This window comes from Sycon ciliatum, chromosome 9 (assembly GCF_964019385.1).
Source record: "Sycon ciliatum chromosome 9, ocSycCili1.1, whole genome shotgun sequence".
NCBI lineage: Eukaryota > Metazoa > Porifera > Calcarea > Leucosolenida > Sycettidae > Sycon > Sycon ciliatum.
The window spans coordinates 24,064,297-24,082,936 of record NC_088651.1 but is presented as its reverse complement, the minus strand read 5'-3'; the positions used below and the strand labels follow the sequence as shown (position 1 = coordinate 24,082,936).

General features: G+C 45.5%; 1 long non-coding RNA gene across 1 annotated transcript; it reads right to left on the bottom strand.

The window, feature by feature from the left end:
- Positions 1 to 1,054: 1,054 nt before the first annotated feature.
- On the bottom strand, positions 1,055 to 12,370 carry LOC135825316 (uncharacterized). Its single transcript, XR_010555054.1, has 3 exons — positions 12,030 to 12,370; positions 6,231 to 6,294; positions 1,055 to 3,183 (listed from the first exon to the last, which is right to left on the bottom strand). It is a non-coding gene; the product is annotated as an uncharacterized LOC135825316 (long non-coding RNA).
- Between the last annotated feature and the right edge of the window lie 6,270 nt (positions 12,371 to 18,640).

Genomic DNA, 18,640 nt, shown 5'->3' with positions numbered 1-18,640 from the left:
GTTATAACACAGTGTAGGTGAAGGTATTTATGTCTGTTTTACTTTTCTGCTTTGCAACATATTCAGGTGACCTGGCTCACACCCACCAACCGTCGGTCACCGATCCGCTCTACCTGCCCGACCCCCATTCCAATTTCAAGTACTGTACGACGGACGCCCGTGAGTTTGACCGGCGCTTCGAGGAGTGGGCGCTGGACAGCGCGAGGGGGAAGTCCCTGGAGTCGCGCTGCATCGAACTGGAGCGCACAGCTCTGTCGTGCGGGATTTGTGGCTGTCTAATTCTGGAAGGCGCACTGCACGTGTTTGAGCAGAAGGGCGAGGCGTACCCCGGGAAGCTATTCATCAGATGCGCACCGACGTATTATGCCATGATGTCGTGTTTGTTCGTACGCTAGCGCTAGCGAGCCTGCTCCTGTCCACCTCGGGGTGGTATTGCGGCAACTCAAACTGTTTTCCGACCTAGTCACCATTCAACTGTCTACTTTCAGCCTCACACATCACTCCACCTAGCAAATCACAACACATTTCTTATGCTTTTGAAAAGACACTATTCACAAGGTGGACCATACAGTAAAACCTGAAAATCGAGACCACCGTGACTAACGACCAGCCTGGTACTAAAGACCACTTCGCCAGGCACAGACTGTCTCACAATCATATATTATGGTTGTGCGGTGCAAACCTCTAACTAAAGACCACCTGCCACTAAAGACCGCTTTCTCTGGCCCCAAGGGGGGTCGTTAGTCACAGGTTTCAATGTATTCAATTTCCTAGGCATTCCAATCACAACCTACATGTATTTCAGTGTGTACTTGTGCAAGCTTTCTGCAACAAGTGTACCAGCATTCAGAAAGCTGTTAGGAGGTGCAATGCCCCCCTCGAGAATTTTTTGACAATGAATGTGATTTTCTGCCGATTCGAAGTACACGTGCCGTGGCCACTTTTTCTTATCAAACTTTGCTTAGGTTCAGCCCATGCACTTGATATGGCCTCAGTGCTGGAATAATCCCTTGCCACAATTCATATTAGTTTGTTTCGTAAAAACGAGAGTATGTCAAGTTACGTAGGTATCATGATTCTTTTGTCAATATTGAAAAATAGCTGCTGGGATGATCCAGTGATGCAAAGCGGAATAGGGCAGCTGCTTACTCCGGCTACTGTCAATTAAGTGTTTGTATGTTGCTGTTGCTGCTGGTGCTGCTGCTATTGCTCCTAATGTTGAGGTTGGTGCTGATGCGGCAGAGACAGCTATTACTGCCACTATTGCTGCTGCTGCGGCCTCTGCTGCTGCCACTGCAGACTACAGTAGCTGCTGCCACTGCTGTTGCTGGTACCGTGACTGGTTCCACTGCTGTTGCTGGTAGCATGACTGATTCCACTGCTCTTGCTGGTGGTTTTGCGGTTGGGCGCCTTGTCGGAGTGGTGGCATAGACACAATTTAATGTGTTATACTGTACAATGCTACAACAATTATACCACTGTGATTAGCCTTTCTTTCAATTACTAAGACGTGGACTAGCCACAAATAAATGGGAATAGCGCGGAGGACCATCGTTGTTGGCCGACTCTAACGGCGGCGCGGAGGGGGCCAAAGAGGTGGCTTGCACATCCCGCTGCTCCTGAGACTGGTGTTGCCGCTCCTGCTGCTGCTGCGCCTCTTGCTGTTGCTCGTGGCGATGATTTCTGACCTGATCGGTGCCATCTTCGTATGTATGGGAAATAGTTGCCTGGGCTTTGCGACTGGGACGGTCGCTGGCTTGGAAATGTAATTGTTAAATATTGTGTGCCACAACTCGTCATCACTGAGTTCTCCGCCTCACTTGCATGGAATGGGTATGGGGAACTGCTTAAGCACTGTTTTTCTACACATTGCGAAAAGGGTTGGGAAACGCAACTTAATAATAAAAAAATATTTGGCTTGACGCACGTATACGAAACAATTGGCCCCGGAGAAGTCCAAGATAAGTGAACTTCCCAGTGTTTCTTGAAAGCGAGGTGTCATATGCATTTTAGGAAACATCTGGGAAGCTTCGAACCCCAATCCTACAATGTATATGGTACACGTGTAGATTTCAAATGTAACGGATTGCCAACAAGCTAAGACGATTCTATTGTAATCAAATAAAGAGATATCTGCTGTAGAATGATAAGACTATTATAAAGCAGACAGAAGTGAGAGAAGAGCCTAGACTTGCATGTACATTGTACAGTGCATGGTGGTGTACCTCCGAGTTTCACGTTAATCATGGTTCGGGCAACACAATGTGTCATTATACATCCTTGAATGCGTCGGACCCCACGATAGGCGGTCAGCCTTTGGGTCTTCCTAATAAAGTTATTATTTAAAAAAGAGAAGAAACACATGAGAACGAGTTATGCAGCAACTATCCACGACTGTAACGAGATGATAAACAGTCAGATGATAAACAGTGTTTCTTCTCTTTTTTACATTTTATTACTTGCTCAGTATCCGAGTTTAAAGTTATTATTATTAGTATTATTATAACATGTACCTGTTCCGTAGTACAAACAAGGTGTGAACAGTTCTTTTGTGTTAGTCACTAAGTCTTCAGTAGCAAATACTTGTGAAAAGCTCGGAGGAGCATCGCTCCTGGCAGATTCCAGTAACGGCGGCGCAGAGGGGACGGATGCGGTGGTTTGCTCATCCTGAGGCTGTTGTTGCTGCTCCTGCTGCTGCTCCTGTTGCTGCTGCTGCTACGCCTGTCGCTGCTCATGTTGCTGTTGCTGGTTGTGTTCGGGACCAGTAGTCGTATGCCACAATATAATGTAATTGTTAAGCAGGATGTGTGACTGGCATTGCCATTACCGGTCCAACTGGATTGTAAGTGGGTAGGATGATTGCGTTCGGGATGACGGCGGCGCCGGGAACAGCAGCTGCAGCAGTTCCTTTTCTAACTGGCTGGGCTATGCTTGCGCTTTCATGGGAACATTGCCTCAGAGCTCTGTTGAAATTTTGACTCTCAAGTCGGACCTGACACCCAAGCACACAGCCTGCGAGGCCAAAAGGTATACAAATGAACAAGCAGAGAACTCCCAACCCAATTATGATCCCACCGCTAAAATCTGGTCCAGCGTTGACTCCCCAATCAATCAGGACCGCTCCGCCTATCAGGCATGCCGCAAAGAGGATTAGGAGGAAAACGGCTAGAATGGAACGGCTTCCTAGACAGATGCAGACACACAAAGGCGCAAACACACACAGACATAATCACACATATATGCATACACACACACGCATACACACATACACACACACACACACGCATACACACATCTTAGTAAGGCCAACAACCGCCCCTCAAAGTGTGCAGCTTCAATTGCCTCTGTTCATGTCCGTGTACCGGTATAATTATAGTGAAACATGTCTAAGATGACCACTCAAGGGACCTTGAAAATGTGGTCTCTGTAACCAGGTGGTCTCCTTATCCAGGGTCATTTGATTGGGAATAAAGTCCCTTGGTCTTGGTTGTAATGGTCTTCTTGGACAGGTGGTCGCCTTATCCGAGTGGTCGCCTTATCCGAGTGGTCGCCTTATCCGAGTGGTCGCCTTATCCGAGTGGTCGCCTTAAAGGGGAAGTTAAGGCAAAAATTAAAATTTCACCAGTTGTAGTCTTCGGGGTGCTGAGTCGAATGGTCGTGGTCCGAGGAAGCTGAGACGCTCCCTTCCTACTTGAATCCCAATCGAACTCGCGCACTTCCACCGAAACTGGGTGACTGCGCCCTTCTAGATGGGGATTTGTATGCAAAATGTCACTAAAAGCGCGATTTCGTTCTTATAAAAGCACGGATGACCGCGATTGGCCCATATGTTGTAGTGTTTGGGACGCTGAGTCGACTGGTTTTGGACCGAAAAGGCTGCGATGCAGCGTTCCTCCTTTATTCCCAATCGAACATGGTTGAAGAAGCGGTCACGTGGTCCTGGGTGCCCAAATCACCTGGTCACCACGCCAGCAGGTGACAACTTTCACACCAAGGTTCAACTCGGGTTCAACTCGAGTGACAGGACTGCACCCAAAAAAGGTCAAACAGGCTAGTAAGTTGTACCCTGCAGGCACGGTGACCAGGTGACTGGTGTACGCAGGAGCACGTGACCGCTTCTTCAACCATGTTCGATTGGGAATAAAGGAGGAACGCTGCATCGCAGCCTTTTCGGACCAAAACCAGTCGACTCAGCGTCCAAAAGACTACAACATATGGGCCAATCGTGGTCATCCGTGCTTTTATAAGAACGAAATGGCGCTTTTAGTGACATTTTGCATACAAATCCCCATCTAGTAGGGCGCAGTCACCCAGTTTCGGTGGAAGTGCGCGAGTTCGATTGGGATTCAAGTAGGAAGGGAGGGTCTCAGCTTTCTCGGACCAAGACCATTCGACTCAGCACCCCGAAGACTACAACTGGTGAAATTTTAATTTTTGCCTTAACTTCCCCTTTAACAGGCTTTACTGTAATAGATAAAGAGAGGTTATAAGATGTCACCGAACAGTCTAGGAAGATAATTCCCGCGGGTATTTCAATGGCATTGGGGTCCAAATTAGATACGTACTTGTAGATGTATTATGTATACTAGGGGTGAAACAATTATACTGAATACTCGAGTACTCGATCGGTTTTTTTCAGAAATAATCGTACTCGGAATAAATCAGAGTACTCGTTCATACGTGGTACATGCATTTACCACAGAACTCTGCAGTTTCAGAGCAGCAATCGGCAGATATTGATGTGCAGACTGTGTGGTGAACATTTGTTCAAGAGTAGAGAGAGCCCAAATGACCCAGCCACCAATATCCCAGAGAAAAATGACTGCCATTCGGTTCAATCAATGGTGTTTCATGTGATTTTAAGGCCCTTGGTGTGCAATTTTTAGGAGATGAAGAATACTCGAATACTCGAGTATTCGATCGGAGAAAATCAGAGTACTCGAACTCGGGATCTCAATGCCAACTTTCACCCCTAATGTATACTAATGCCTCCACGCTCGGACAAACAATAATTATGGCATCTGGCGATGGCCAATTGTAGAAACACTGTTTATTTTATCTTAACTCGTATCCATATGTCTTTTTCTCTTCCATATTTTATTTTATTTATTATTATTTTTTTACATCGGAAGCTCAACAGTGCAGCTGCACAAATATGAAGAGGCGGATGGGACCAAAAAAATATATAAAAAACTAAATAAATAAACAATGTAAAATATACATCAGTGTAAATGTTCATACATCAGTGTAAATGTTCAAATGTTTAGCAAAAAAAAAAAAGGGGATGAGAGGTGAACATAAAGAGAAAAGAAGAAAAACGTATGCTGAATGAACCTGGGCAATATATACATGTAGCTGGTGAGTAGGCAACTAAACGTTGCCAACGTTGTCAAACTAAATTGCACGATATCGTTCAAACCAAACTGGATCATCCAATAAGCGCTTAAAACCACGATCGAACTGGAGGATTTCAAGTCATTAGGTAGAGCATTAAAAAATTTTTTTTGATAAAACGAATTTGGATTTTCAGGTGTCCTTTGGAATGGGCGTGTTCCCTTCACCGATCTTAATGCCAGAATGTAAGACACCTTAAAAGACATTATGATTGCTTAAAAAGGTACAAGATTCGGAAAGTTCAATGAAATTCGACTAGGAACATTAATTATTATTATTAGAAACGACATCAACGTCCAGTTCCCCAAGAAGAGGACTGTTTAGTGTTACTTTATTAGGATGACCCAAAGGCAAATCGCCTATCGAGCGGTTCACCGGATTGAATGGTTGTAGTATGACAAAGCAAAAAAACTGTTACTGGTAGTAACGCATGTCGCTGCTCTCATGTCAGGAGGCGGCTGCTGTATCGAGAGAGAAATTAGAGGACGCTGAATGAAGCTGCATAGATTCCCATCCCGTACCCGTCACCTCCCTCCCTTGACCCCTAACTCGCTCCAGCATATTTCGGCACTATACAACACAGATCATCCACGTGACGTCTCAACCCGAAATGATTGCGCAATTCCAATGAAAGTCCAAACAAACAACACTGGGTGCCGTGGTGTCAAGTTATAAAAATTGTCTGCGCAAATATGTCCCTCCATCATGTCTCAGTATAGAAATTTTCCTTTTCCACCATTTTCCCCAGATAGGTCAACTTCCGAGGGGCATCTTTTGGCCCTTTGCACAGTTCCCTATATGTTGTGCGTGAAAATCAACAGGGATGCATGCCTTACTTCGATCGCATCCAACCATGACGTCCGAGTGATTGATTGCGGACGAGGCAACTTTTAACTTGATCTACACAAGAGCAGCAGTTAACCAAACAATCCAGAATCAATGAGCTTCAAAACCAAATTGATAGGAGAGCGATTTATCCCTCAAATATCATCATTGCGATCGCTCGTATCCATGTTCACTTCCAACCTTTCCACTCAGTTTATGTACATAACTACGAAGTCGCTTAGTTCAGTACGCATGGATAAACTGTCAGTTTCTTCCGCTACCACCTACCTACTTAAACCTTCATTTAAAAGAACACGATTGCGAAGCAGCAAAAAAGCAAATAAATGGAGAAAAGCAATGTAAATGTAAATTTGATAACCGCAATCAATAAAATGAGCTGAACACTTGCAAGCCAGATATGAAAGAAAGATTTTTTTCTTTCTTTCATATCTGGCTTGCAAGTGTTGAGTTTCGGAGAGAAAAGAGCAGTACGTGGTATGTGGCCTCTAATTTCCTAAAACTTTGAAAATCTCGGTGAAGTCCAAATTTGAAATTGAACCGACATTTGTGTACTTTATTCATGCAATGTAAAAAACGGTGGATACGATATGCAATGAAACGATCAAAATATGAAGAAAAGGTGTAGAGAAAAAATGGTTTCAAACAAGTTTTCGTACAACACTCATCCGGAATCGTCGTTGTAATAAAGGACACTGAAACAAAATTGAACTATTACAGAAAATCTAAGTTAGAGAAATAACACTAAGAACAACAGCAGTGAAATTTACAAGTGTGAATTTTAACAATCAAAGCGAGAGCAATAACGAATGCGTGTGCTAACAATAAACATGCAAATGGAAAAATGAACAAACAAGAGAAAGAAAGAAGGAAGGAAAAAGTGATAACACATAACAGCAGTGCATTTCTCCTGGAACATTAACGGCCAATCTTGGCCGCACCAAACACGACACGTTACTTGACCAATTTCAACCCAATTATACTATCTTTCTGTACACACAAATTACGCTTATACAGACGCTGATAGATAGCTTTCAACACTTTTAACTGTAGTCCATAACCATAACCATGACGACCACGGCACAATACAGTGAACGAAAAGTCGGAATACGAATTGCAACAATCAGGACTAACTAGCAGATGATTGTACACTGAAGACTTGCTACCACGAACCCTACGCACAACACTAACACTCTCACCTGCACTCTCACAATATCTTCCATCATTGCTCTCCGACTTACTGCTCCCTTTGCAGTTCGTTCCATCCTCCGCTCTCTCTGTCTCGTCCATCCTGCCTGACCGGGTCCATTGAACTTAACTCGGCCGTCACCCTGCTGTCACGTCCCTCCTTTCGCCCTTGTCTGTTGAGTGCGTAGCTTCTGTTGTAGTTGGCTGTTTATCGTTTTGGTCTTTCAATTGTGGGCTTGGATGGTGGATTAGTTGTGGTTGCTGTAGATTGCGCTGTTGGTGTTGGTGTGGGAGCTGCTGATATGCAAGGTGGGTCTTTTTGAGTCGGCATTTGTAGTGAATAAAGTACACAAATGTCGGTTCAGTTCATTTTATTGATTGCGGTTATCAAAATATTGTCTCCTCGCCGTTAGTTTAAATGTAAATTCCAAATCAATAATCATAGACACGATAAAAATAATATGAAAAACACAATCTTGATTCTGGGCCACAGTCCTCAAAATGCGGAAGGGGTATTCGTGACGTACTATTTATTGCCAAACACACCAATCCAACAGGTGATCACACCAATCCAACAGGCGATCACACCAATCCAACAGGCGATCACACCAATCCAACAGGCGATCACACCAATCCAACAGGCGATCTAAAGCAAACTCACCAAGAGATCTAGACACGCCACAGCACGTGGCACTCAAGAAAAAGCCTTACATACTGCTTTGTACTACCTACATGTATCTACATACAATAACCTACCTACCTACCTACCTACCTATGAACCTACCTACCTACCTATGTACCTACCCACCTATCTACATACCTACCTACTTATCTATCTACCTACATACAACGTACCTATACCTACCTGCCTCACAAGTCACTAGTAAGAAACAAAGCAAATAGACAACCGAGTACGTTAAAGCCTACTACAGTCGTCCCTCTCTAATCCGGCACATTTTGCAACGGCATTTTCTGCTGGATAAACAAGGGTGCTGGATTATCGAATCCTGCCCTCCAACCCGGCCCACCAATTAACATACATGTTTGTGTCGTACGTCAAAACGTAGGGATTTTCTGTGTCAATCCAAGTACTTTGTGGAATGCATGTCTATAACATACACTTGGGAATATCCTATGCACTGGTATAGGATATTCCCAAGTGTATTGTTACATCTGAGGTGTATGTTACAATGCTCCCTGACGGTATGCGATATACAACTGCTGGATTAGAAAATCGAATTATGTACAGTTTGAGTGATTTGTTGCAGAAAATCGCTGCTGGAGGCGGAATTCAAGTGCCGGATTAAAGCGTAGAAAATGAACTGAAAAAATCCGTTTTGCCAGAAAGTGTGCTGGTTTGCAAGGGTGCTGGATAAACAAGTGCCGGATTAGAGAGGGACGACTGTAGTACATACATTATAACCCAATACTAGTATAATACTAGTTTTAGATAAACCTTGTTTCATGCTCATCACAACCACGCGCTCTTCAGCCGAACCATACAGACACCAGCAAGGACACTTCCGTTGAGAGATAATATTGCTCCACGCCTCTAGACAGCTGTTTCGCTCCCTGTCGGAGCTCATCAGTAGAGGATGATAGTGATGATAATGGAGGAATGATCATTCTTATACACCAGAAATGGCGCAAGTGCGCGCTTTCCACATTTATCAATAGCATATGCAAGCTGCTAAAATGGTAAAGTGTGAGAAGAGCGATAAAATTAATAATAATAGTACGCGCTCATTGGTGGAGAAACACACCACACAGGCGACGAAAATCTTACGCGGAATACTGATGCCAATGGAAAGTACATGTATGTTGTTTATTATTATGATGTTGCAATGTCCATGTATGCAGGCCAGGCGAGACTCACCGCCGAGATCCCCCAACGCGACAGGCTCGGTTGCCGTTCAGGATTCACACCGACCTGTCCGCCCGTCAACAGGATCGACAGCGGGAGGCCCCACTGATGCCGATGTCGATGCACACCAGGAAACTTGTAGTCGTGAGTGTGATACTAACAGGTCCATCGGCAACCACTGACAAACGAGAGGCCAGCTGGGGCATTCACTCCAGTCAGGGATGCTTGGTCGACGCTTCGTATCAGCAGCTCAGCTCATTTTGATCAAACAAAGATGTTGCAGATGTGTCTTTTTTTTCTCCTTCCTTCTTCACCGACTCGACTTGTCATCTCTCCCTTCTTTCTTCACCAACTCTTCGTGTCCACTCTGCTCTGCCACTAACGGCGCATTAAAACTTCAGAACTAAATATTGCGACAGAGCCTGCATACATGGACATTGCAACATCATAATAATAAACAACATACATGTACTTTCCATTGGCATCAGTATTCCGCGTAAGATTTTCGTCGCCTGTGTGGTGTGTTTCTCCACCAATGAGCGCGTACTATTATTATTTATCGCTCTTCTCACACTTTACCATTTTAGCAGCTTGCATATGCCATTGATAAATGTGGAAAGCGCGCACTTGCGCCATTTCTGGAGTATAAGAATGATCATTCCTCCATTATCATCATTATCATCCTCTACTGATGAGCTCCGACAGGGAGCGAAACAGCTGTCTAGAGGCGTGGAGCAATATTATCTCTCAACGAAAGTGTTCTTGCTGGTGTCTGTATGGTTCGGCTGAAGAGCGCGTGGTTGTGATGAGTTGGGAATGCATTGAAAATATGGCCGAAAGCTCTGTCGCAATATTTAGTTCTGAAGTTTTTATGCGCCGTTAGTGGCAGAGCAGAGTGGACACGAAGAGTCGGTGAAGAAAGAAGGGAGAGATGACAAGACGAGTCGGTGAAGAAGGAAGGAGAAAAGCAAGACACATCTGCAACATCTTTGTTTGATCAAAATGAGCTGCTGATACGAAGCGTCGACCAAGCATCCCTGACTGGAGTGAATGCCCCAGCTGGCCTCTCTTTTGTCAGTGGTTGCCGATGGACCTGTTAGTATCACACTCACGACTACAAGTTTCCTGGTGTGCATCGACATCGGCATCAGTGGGGCCTCCCGCTGTCGATCCTGTTGACGGGCGGACAGGTCGGTGTGAATCCTGAACGGCAACCGAGCCTGTCGCGTTGGGGGATCTCGGCGGTGAGTCTCGCCTGGCCTGCATACATGGACATTGCAACATCATAATAATAAACAACATACATGCACTTTCCATTGGCATCAGTATTCCGCGTAAGATTTTCGTCGCCTGTGTGGTGTGTTTCTCCACCAATGAGCGCGTACTATTATTATTTATCGCTCTTCTCACACTTTACCATTTTAGCAGCTTGCATATGCCATTGATAAAATGTGGAAAGCGCGCACTTGCGCCATTTCTGGTGTATAAGAATGATCATTCCTCCATTATCATCATTATCATCCTCTACTGATGAGCTCCGACAGGGAGCAAAACAGCTGTCTAGGGGCGTGGAGCAATATTATCTCTCAACGGAAGTGTCCTTGCTGGTGTCTGTATGGTTCGGCTGAAGAGCGCGTGGCTGTGATGAGTTGGGAATGCATTGAAAATATGGCCGAAAGCTCTATCGCAATATTTAGTTCTGTTGTTTCATGCTGTCAAACTAATAACATAGTACTTGGTCCGGCATATCTCCCACGCACTTTTTGACAGGTAAAACCCAGTCCAATCACGATATCTAACTTACTTCGGCTTAGGAGATCGTGATGGCAAGATCAAAGGAGGCACCAAAGAAAAAATGATCGCGATTGTAGCGCTTTGAACCGCGATGTATTCGACTTTTTCTGGAAGTGGGAATCTGGCCATTCACTGTCTGTGTTGCCAAAAGCCAAGCGCAGCGACCCGAAGACCGGAACTGTGGCAGGGGCAAATGACATCCTGGCCTGGAGAGGGTGACAGGCACGCGTGCACGGAAGAGGAGTATGAGCGTCAAGCTGAAGAAGAAAGGTGTTTTTGATGCGATGCGCCCGGCCGACGTGTTGGTTGTTCCTTCTCTTGGTGGACCTAGCAGCCGCATTACAAGAGTCGTGTCCAGATTATTCAGCGGAGCGTATGACAGCTGTCTGGAGAGGCCTGTACGCCTCATTCGAAGGCTTTGTTAAAACACACTGTGGTGACACACAGGTCACACTGCCCAGGTTTCTTCAAGCACGGAAGTGACAGCCACAACTGTTTCTTTCCCATTGCTGCCATCCGATAGGCTGAGAACGCAAGAGATACTCTACCAATCTACGCCAGCTAGCAGCTAGACACCAGCAAATGTCAGCTCATGTAACGGCGCGGCGACAGATGCAGAGTTGAATGAACTCTGGAGCTGTATTACTAGTGTGAGTGCAAGAACGCGCTCCTTGGCTTATTTATTTCGTTCATTTTGCTTACCTTGCTTCCTTTCTTCGACTCGCTTCACCTGATTCCATTGCTGAAATATTTTTCTTGTGGCGGAGAGTATTCATGTATCATGCTTCCTCACTATGCCTGTTGGAAATTTCACAGAGCGGTAAAAAAAATTCCTATTCTTTAATAGTGGCGATAGATATTTAATAAGCGACATTTGCGATGAGCCGGACCAAGAACATACATGTATGTTCAGCAAAACTGTTCGGACTACTGGAGAAACACTCACCGAATTGTTGACAGCAAAAATCAATGCAGTCTTTGCATAGCCTTCAGTTGTTGAACTTGTTGGAAGACCTCACGCAGACGCTCTTCCCCTGCAGCTAGTTCACCGGCCTGTGTTATTATTAGAAGTTTCGTAAAACAAATGGAGACTCTAACAATCGCTGATCAACCTTGCACCACATTCGGAGAAAGAGAAGTGATTTCATACCTGTGCGCCGTGTTGTACTTTTCAATAGCAGTGGTGCGACTGGCTGGTACATGGTACCATGCCTGGCTTAGCTTAGTAGAAGCCGAAAAGGCTGGGTAGCACGGTCAGAGCGCGGCTGACACCATGCAATCACCTCGGGAACGTCTCACTTCGTGCCACTTCCAGACTGTGTTTGCTTGAAGTGTGCAGCAAGTGTGGGGTAGCCCTCGTATGGTGTTGGACGGAATGCAAGTACTCAGTAGTTGTAACCTCCTGCAGTGTGCCCTTTCGATCTCGGCTACGGCTAAGTGTACTACAGTGCTGGCAACTGAAATCCGACCCCCTTGGATTTCAGTTGCCAGCACTGTAGTACTAGTAACGTAGCGTTGGCACACTTGTAACTCACACAGCTGCAGCGTGAATCACTTTCAATGTATTGGTCACGCGTGTTGCACCGCGCCGCACCCCGCACTTGCAACTCTTACCTTTTTAGTCCTTGCTTGCAGATCCATGAGTCATGACATGGATAGTAACTAACTAGTACTAGTACTAGTAGTCTCACTGCATTCTGCATTCACTGCATTCACATATTGACCTTAGAAATACTGCTGCACTTTCAACCGCCTCTTTACACCCATTGCCCACACTGCATTCAGCTCCTTCTTCTGCATAGAATCAAATGGCATTCCTTGTGCAATGACTGTAGCCCACACATCTACTTTGACCTTTCTTCTTCTCTCTGCTGAGCTTTGCCGTGACCATTGCTGTTGCAGCACGTACATGTACATGTATGCTGTCTGCCTATAAAACCTGCTGGTCACAATTCTCTACAGTTCAGTTAGAAACGCCAGTTAGAAACGCCAGTTAGAGATGCCAGTTAGAAACGTCAGTTTAGAGTTAAAGTCAGAGTTAATGTTTACAATGTAGTCTTCCGTTTAGTTCAGTAATAATAATTATTATTAACAGTGTGTTCACTGAGACCCGTGTGCATTTACCTCAGAGAGAGAGAGAGAGAGAGAGAGAGAGAGAGAGAGAGAGAGACTGCGGCCCGCTACAGAATTGGTGGCAGCGATGGGATACGTTACAGTAAGTCTAGATTAGTATGGTCGAACTGTTGGAAGAGCAAAAGTTCGACTACGCAAGCAATGGCGACCTCCATGCACTTCAACTACCTTTGCCCTGGGGTGCAAACACTTGGAAGCACTGACTCACTGAGATCTCCGTCTCAAGTTCATAGAATGGGTGGATCTACGGGGGACTGCTTTAGCTTTTCCAAAGTCCAAAAAATCACGTTTTTGAGCGACGTGCAGCAGGACTTTTGCCAGCACCCTCGTGACGTTGCAGATATGTGGCTTGATTATTGTAGTTGACGTTGATTTAGTGACTTTGGCAAGTTTGAGTCGTGTGAGAGAACGCCCACTCGTTCCATTGTGACAGATTCCAAGGCCACGTTGAGGGGCCCTACATGTCCTGAGGGCCAGCATAGTGGCAGGAGTGTGTGGTCAAAATTTCACTCAAATCCATTGAGAAACACCAAAGTTACGGCCCATTGAATGCCATATGAAATTTATGGGTAGGCTGCTTAAGGGGGCAGCCTACCCATAAATTTCATATTTGTCTTTTATTATATTTAAAGCGCACTGACTCTCTTGGAGGAGTATGCCCTCACAGCTCCGAACGAAATTTATTCTCATTTCACTCCACCTTGATGGATTTTCATCGTCCTGGGCTCGTTGGAAAGGTGAGGACCAAGCGAATCCATCCTGGCAGCTCTCAGCTCCATAGCCACATCAGGGCCACTTCCACGTCCTCTCCAAACTACATGTACTCCACCGCGCCTCGGAACGGCACCACAACTCAATTTCACATTCTTGTTCGGCTTCTTGCCCAAATTCAACAGATTTTCACAATTCAAACTGCGCTGTAAAGCTCAGATCCAAGCGCTTCATTTGATGTCCATCACGCATGCGCCGTGCCAAAGGGAAATCCCCTGGCGCGCTCCTCAACAAAAAGAATTCATGAACAAAAAAATTCGCGTTCACTCTGGGCCGTGATTTCCGTGTTCATCTTGTCGCCGCTCAATGAATTCTTATCCTATCGCGAAGAACTGTATATCCCCGGAAAGAGGAGGCCAAGACCTTTCCAACGAAGTATTGATTATTGCGGTGCGTTTATGTTTGACGACGTTACGAAAGTTTGTACACTGGTCTATGCACTGCGATATATCGCGCGAATTTTTTGCGAGTTAACTCGTACGTAGTGGATCAGGTCATGCATAAAGTGCGAGTTAACTCGTACTCAGCACGCAAAGGGTTAAGGATTTCCCAAAGGCTTTGGGCCTGTCGAGGGGATCGCCTGCAAGAAGAATGAAATGACAACTTTATGTAGAGGGAGCAGTTAATCGAGGATAGGCTAAGGAAATAGATCGAGGCATACAAAATCTGGAGTTGGGATACCGTCAGTGTAATGAATATATCGGCGAAAATGCTGATAGAGAGATTGCTTGAATTCGGGGAGGCTGGTTATAGCGGTAAGAGAAGGCGGTAGGCAATTCCATACCATTGCAGCTTTGTTGGAAAAGAGGGAAGAAAAACGCACACCGTGATAATTGATGTTAAGTTTGTTTGGTCTTCTTGGACTTGAAGACAATGAAAGTTGAAAATGTTGGAGGTGTTCTGGAGATATATGTATAAGTTTAAATAGAGTAACAAGAGCTGATACTTGTCTGCGAAAGTGCAAGGACTCTAAGTCACAAAGAGCATTTAACTGGGATTTCGTTTCCCATCTATCTACATTGACTTTTTTACGTAGCAAATACTTCCTAGCTAATCTGGCTTGTAAAATATTTAAACGCTCCAGCTCAGCTTTGGTGCTGGCATAGGACCAGGCCGAGGTGGCGTGTTCCAGGGCGGGTCGGACAAAACCTTTATAATAGAAGTAGAAAGGCTGTGGGGGCAAGATGCCGTATGGCATTCAATTGACCGTAACTTTGGTTTTTCTCAATGGATTGGAGGGAAATTTTGACCACACACTACTGCCACTATGCTGGCCCTCAGGACATGATTTACAAGTTCTTGCGCCTCACTGACAGGCTTTCCAGGCCGGAAAAACCCAAATTTCCGGCATAGTGCCACGGTGTGCGAGCCACATAGGAGCCAAACAAATGCATTTACAATTTTTTTCACATTTTCGTGCCCATTCTGTCCGTGCGCGGGACCCAAACCTAAAACAAGTCCAGAAGCAGCCATAGGTGATGGGGTAGGGCCCCTCAACGAGGCCCTGGAATCTGTCACAACGGAACGAGTGGGCGTTCTCTCACAGACTCACACAGACACAAGTCAATTTTTGAATTTTTCTAGGTTTAGCACGTGCTACGAGGTCGTACCTTTGATATATGTACAACATCCAGTGCTGGGACGTCCACAACAAGCCATTTCCACAGCGCTGCACACCAAATCCAGGATACCCTCAGAAACCGGCAAGGACTACCACTCACGTTTCACTACTGCCTAGTACTGAATCCTACCTGACTTCTTGACATGACTCAAACTTGCCAAAGTCACTAAATCAACGTCAACTACAATAATCAAGCCACATATCTGCAACGTCACGAGGGTGCTGGCAAAAGTCCTGCTACACGGCGCAATACGTGGTTTTTTTAACGTGGTTTTTTGGACTTTTTTGGACTTCGAGCAAAATTCTGCACACTTTCGCGTGTTTCCATGATGTTGCGCACGGTCTGCTCACATTCAAATACTGTGCTGCCAACAAAATTAAATGGCAGCGTGGAACAAAAAAATCTTTCCTTGCAAGGGCGTACTTTCGGCCATAACTCTTGAACGGCTGGTCAGATCGGGACACATTTCAGAGAATTTGCAGCTATTCATGCTCTTTCAACTGACGTAGCACTCAATATGAATTTACAAATTCGATTTTTCAGCGAATTTTTGGGTAGTCTGCCACCTTAATAGAAGCTACGTAAAACTCATGCAGTCTCTGACATTCGCCGATGAACCTTGCACTACTTTCAGAGAAAGACAATGATTTCATTCCTATACATGTGTATATAGGGTTGTACCTTTCCATAGCAGCGGTGCGACTGGTATGTAACGGCTGGGTAGCATCCTCTGAGCGCGGCTGCCACGATACAATCACCTCCTGAATGTCGCACTTCGTGCCACCTCCAGTAGGCCTTGACGGATTATGCTAGCATAATTTTTCGCATAATTCCTACCAAAATCGAATAATCCCATAATTCTAGGCTAATTGCATACGAATCGCATAAATTGGAATAATCCGCCTTTTCGCATCAAATTCCATACAGTTGTACAATCATGTTCTACAAGTATAAGTACAAGTAGATGCACCAGGAAGTCGTAGGTTTACGACTCCCTTGATAATACATGTATGTCCAGTCAACTACAATCAGTGACGTTCGTAGCTAGGTCGGACGGTGCGTTGACCCCGTTGAACTTTTGCTACTGCAGTACATGTACAACGCCCTCTACAAAAATTCCCCTGTTATTTTGCACAGAACCATCATGTACATTAGCAGCATACATGTATGTGAGCATAATGCGGCATAATATTATGATAAATTTTAGCATAAAAATAGCATAATTCGGGAATTTTTTCAGCAATGCGAAAAGCATAATTTCACGAAAATATTAACATAATCCGTCAAGGCCTAACCTCCAGGTTGGGCTTCCTGACCACATATCGTGGCTTCTTACTAGGGCTCAAACGGTCACGGTTTTACCCCTGACGGTTAACTGCTAAGCTAACGGTCGGTTAACCGGTTATAACCTATAAGCCACGGCAATCCTGCGGACTCTTTTTTAACCGTATATTTGACTATACTCATTCAAAAAAATGTACCCTATTTAGTACAACGCACACTTGTACATTCTCTTGCATGCTCATTTATACATACTCTCACACCAAGAGACCAGATATGACCAAGTTGACAGGCCAGAAATTTTGTACGCGTGCGACAGCCCGCGAAACTGCATACTTTGCAACGACCTGATACTTGAAAAATTGACTGAAAAGTTACTGCGTAACCGTTATCTTTATCGGTTAACCGTTAATTCTTCGTAATCGGTCTGCAACCGGTTAATCGGACTAACCGTTTGAGCCCTACTTCTTACGGCCAGTTCTGGAGTATGCCCCGCTCACGTGGATTGGATCAGCACAGTGCAACTTCGCCCTCCTTGACCGCGTCCAGCATAGAGCCCTCCGATTCATTGGCCCAGGTGCCTTGCTGCAAAGTTTGGCTGCCCGGAGGATGGTGTATACTCTTACATAACTTTACAAGATTCAGGGCCTGTACGGTCCGCCCCAAGTGCTCGCCATGGTTCTTCCCAGGGAAACTCTAGTTGCTAAACACCGAACCAGAGCCCAACAGCAACCGCCTCACAGCCACCAGCTACTTGTAGCTCTTGACCTGCCCGCGTCCACTCCCGACCGGCTCCTCAGGGAGTTTCGCCATTGTACCATTGAAGCCTGGGATGGTCTGCCCTGTAATGTGTTACACACTGCACTCACCCTGACGTTCTTGCAGACAGTCAAAACTAAGGCATACCAACATGTCGGGGGGGGGGGGGAGGCTCCGGCGAACTCGCTGAACTTGGCCAACTGATCACCTCTGATCACACAATTTCTTTCCTCCTCGTATCATCTTATCTATCTTGTATCTTGCTGGGGCCGTATCCATGCTATTGACACGTGACCTTTTTAGTCTTATCTGTTCTTCTTTTTTCTTCTTTCCCCGTATACATATGCATCGTCTGCAGATAAAGGATCCAACTGCTCTATTTTGTTAGTTGATTGTTCCAACTAGGAACACACGCTTCTTGCCGAACTTGACACTTGACTGACTCACGACTGCCATTCGGAGCACACGAGGAGCACGTCGCACCTTCCACTCGTCTTGCTTCATTTATTTTTTCTCTTTTTCTGGAGCTGTCGTGGCATGCTGATGCTGAGACCGATGGCCAGTGCAGCGCCCTCAGACTCACCAACACGGCTACCCTGAAGCACCCACCTTTCAAATTTTGTTCTTTACTGTCCTTTTCACGTTCATTGTTCTCTTTTGTTCTCCCGTTTTCATTACCCGGTGGGGCAGTGATATTAAAAAGATTTAAGAATAATCTACCGTTACATATACGGCACATGGTCAATGACCATTGAATGCAGTGTGGTGTGGTCCGGTGATTAATGGTCTTGTGTGGTGTTGGACCGATTGTGGGTTGCACCCTCGTATAGTGTGGTATTGCGATCTGAACTAGCATTCGACATTCGACGGGTTCGCGTACCGGGCAAGTCAAGAACAAGGAGTCGTACAACTCCCTGGTCAAGAACCACCTTTCCGCTTCCGTGGGACGCCACCACCCCATGATCAGGCGTCAGATGCGGCTCCTAAACGG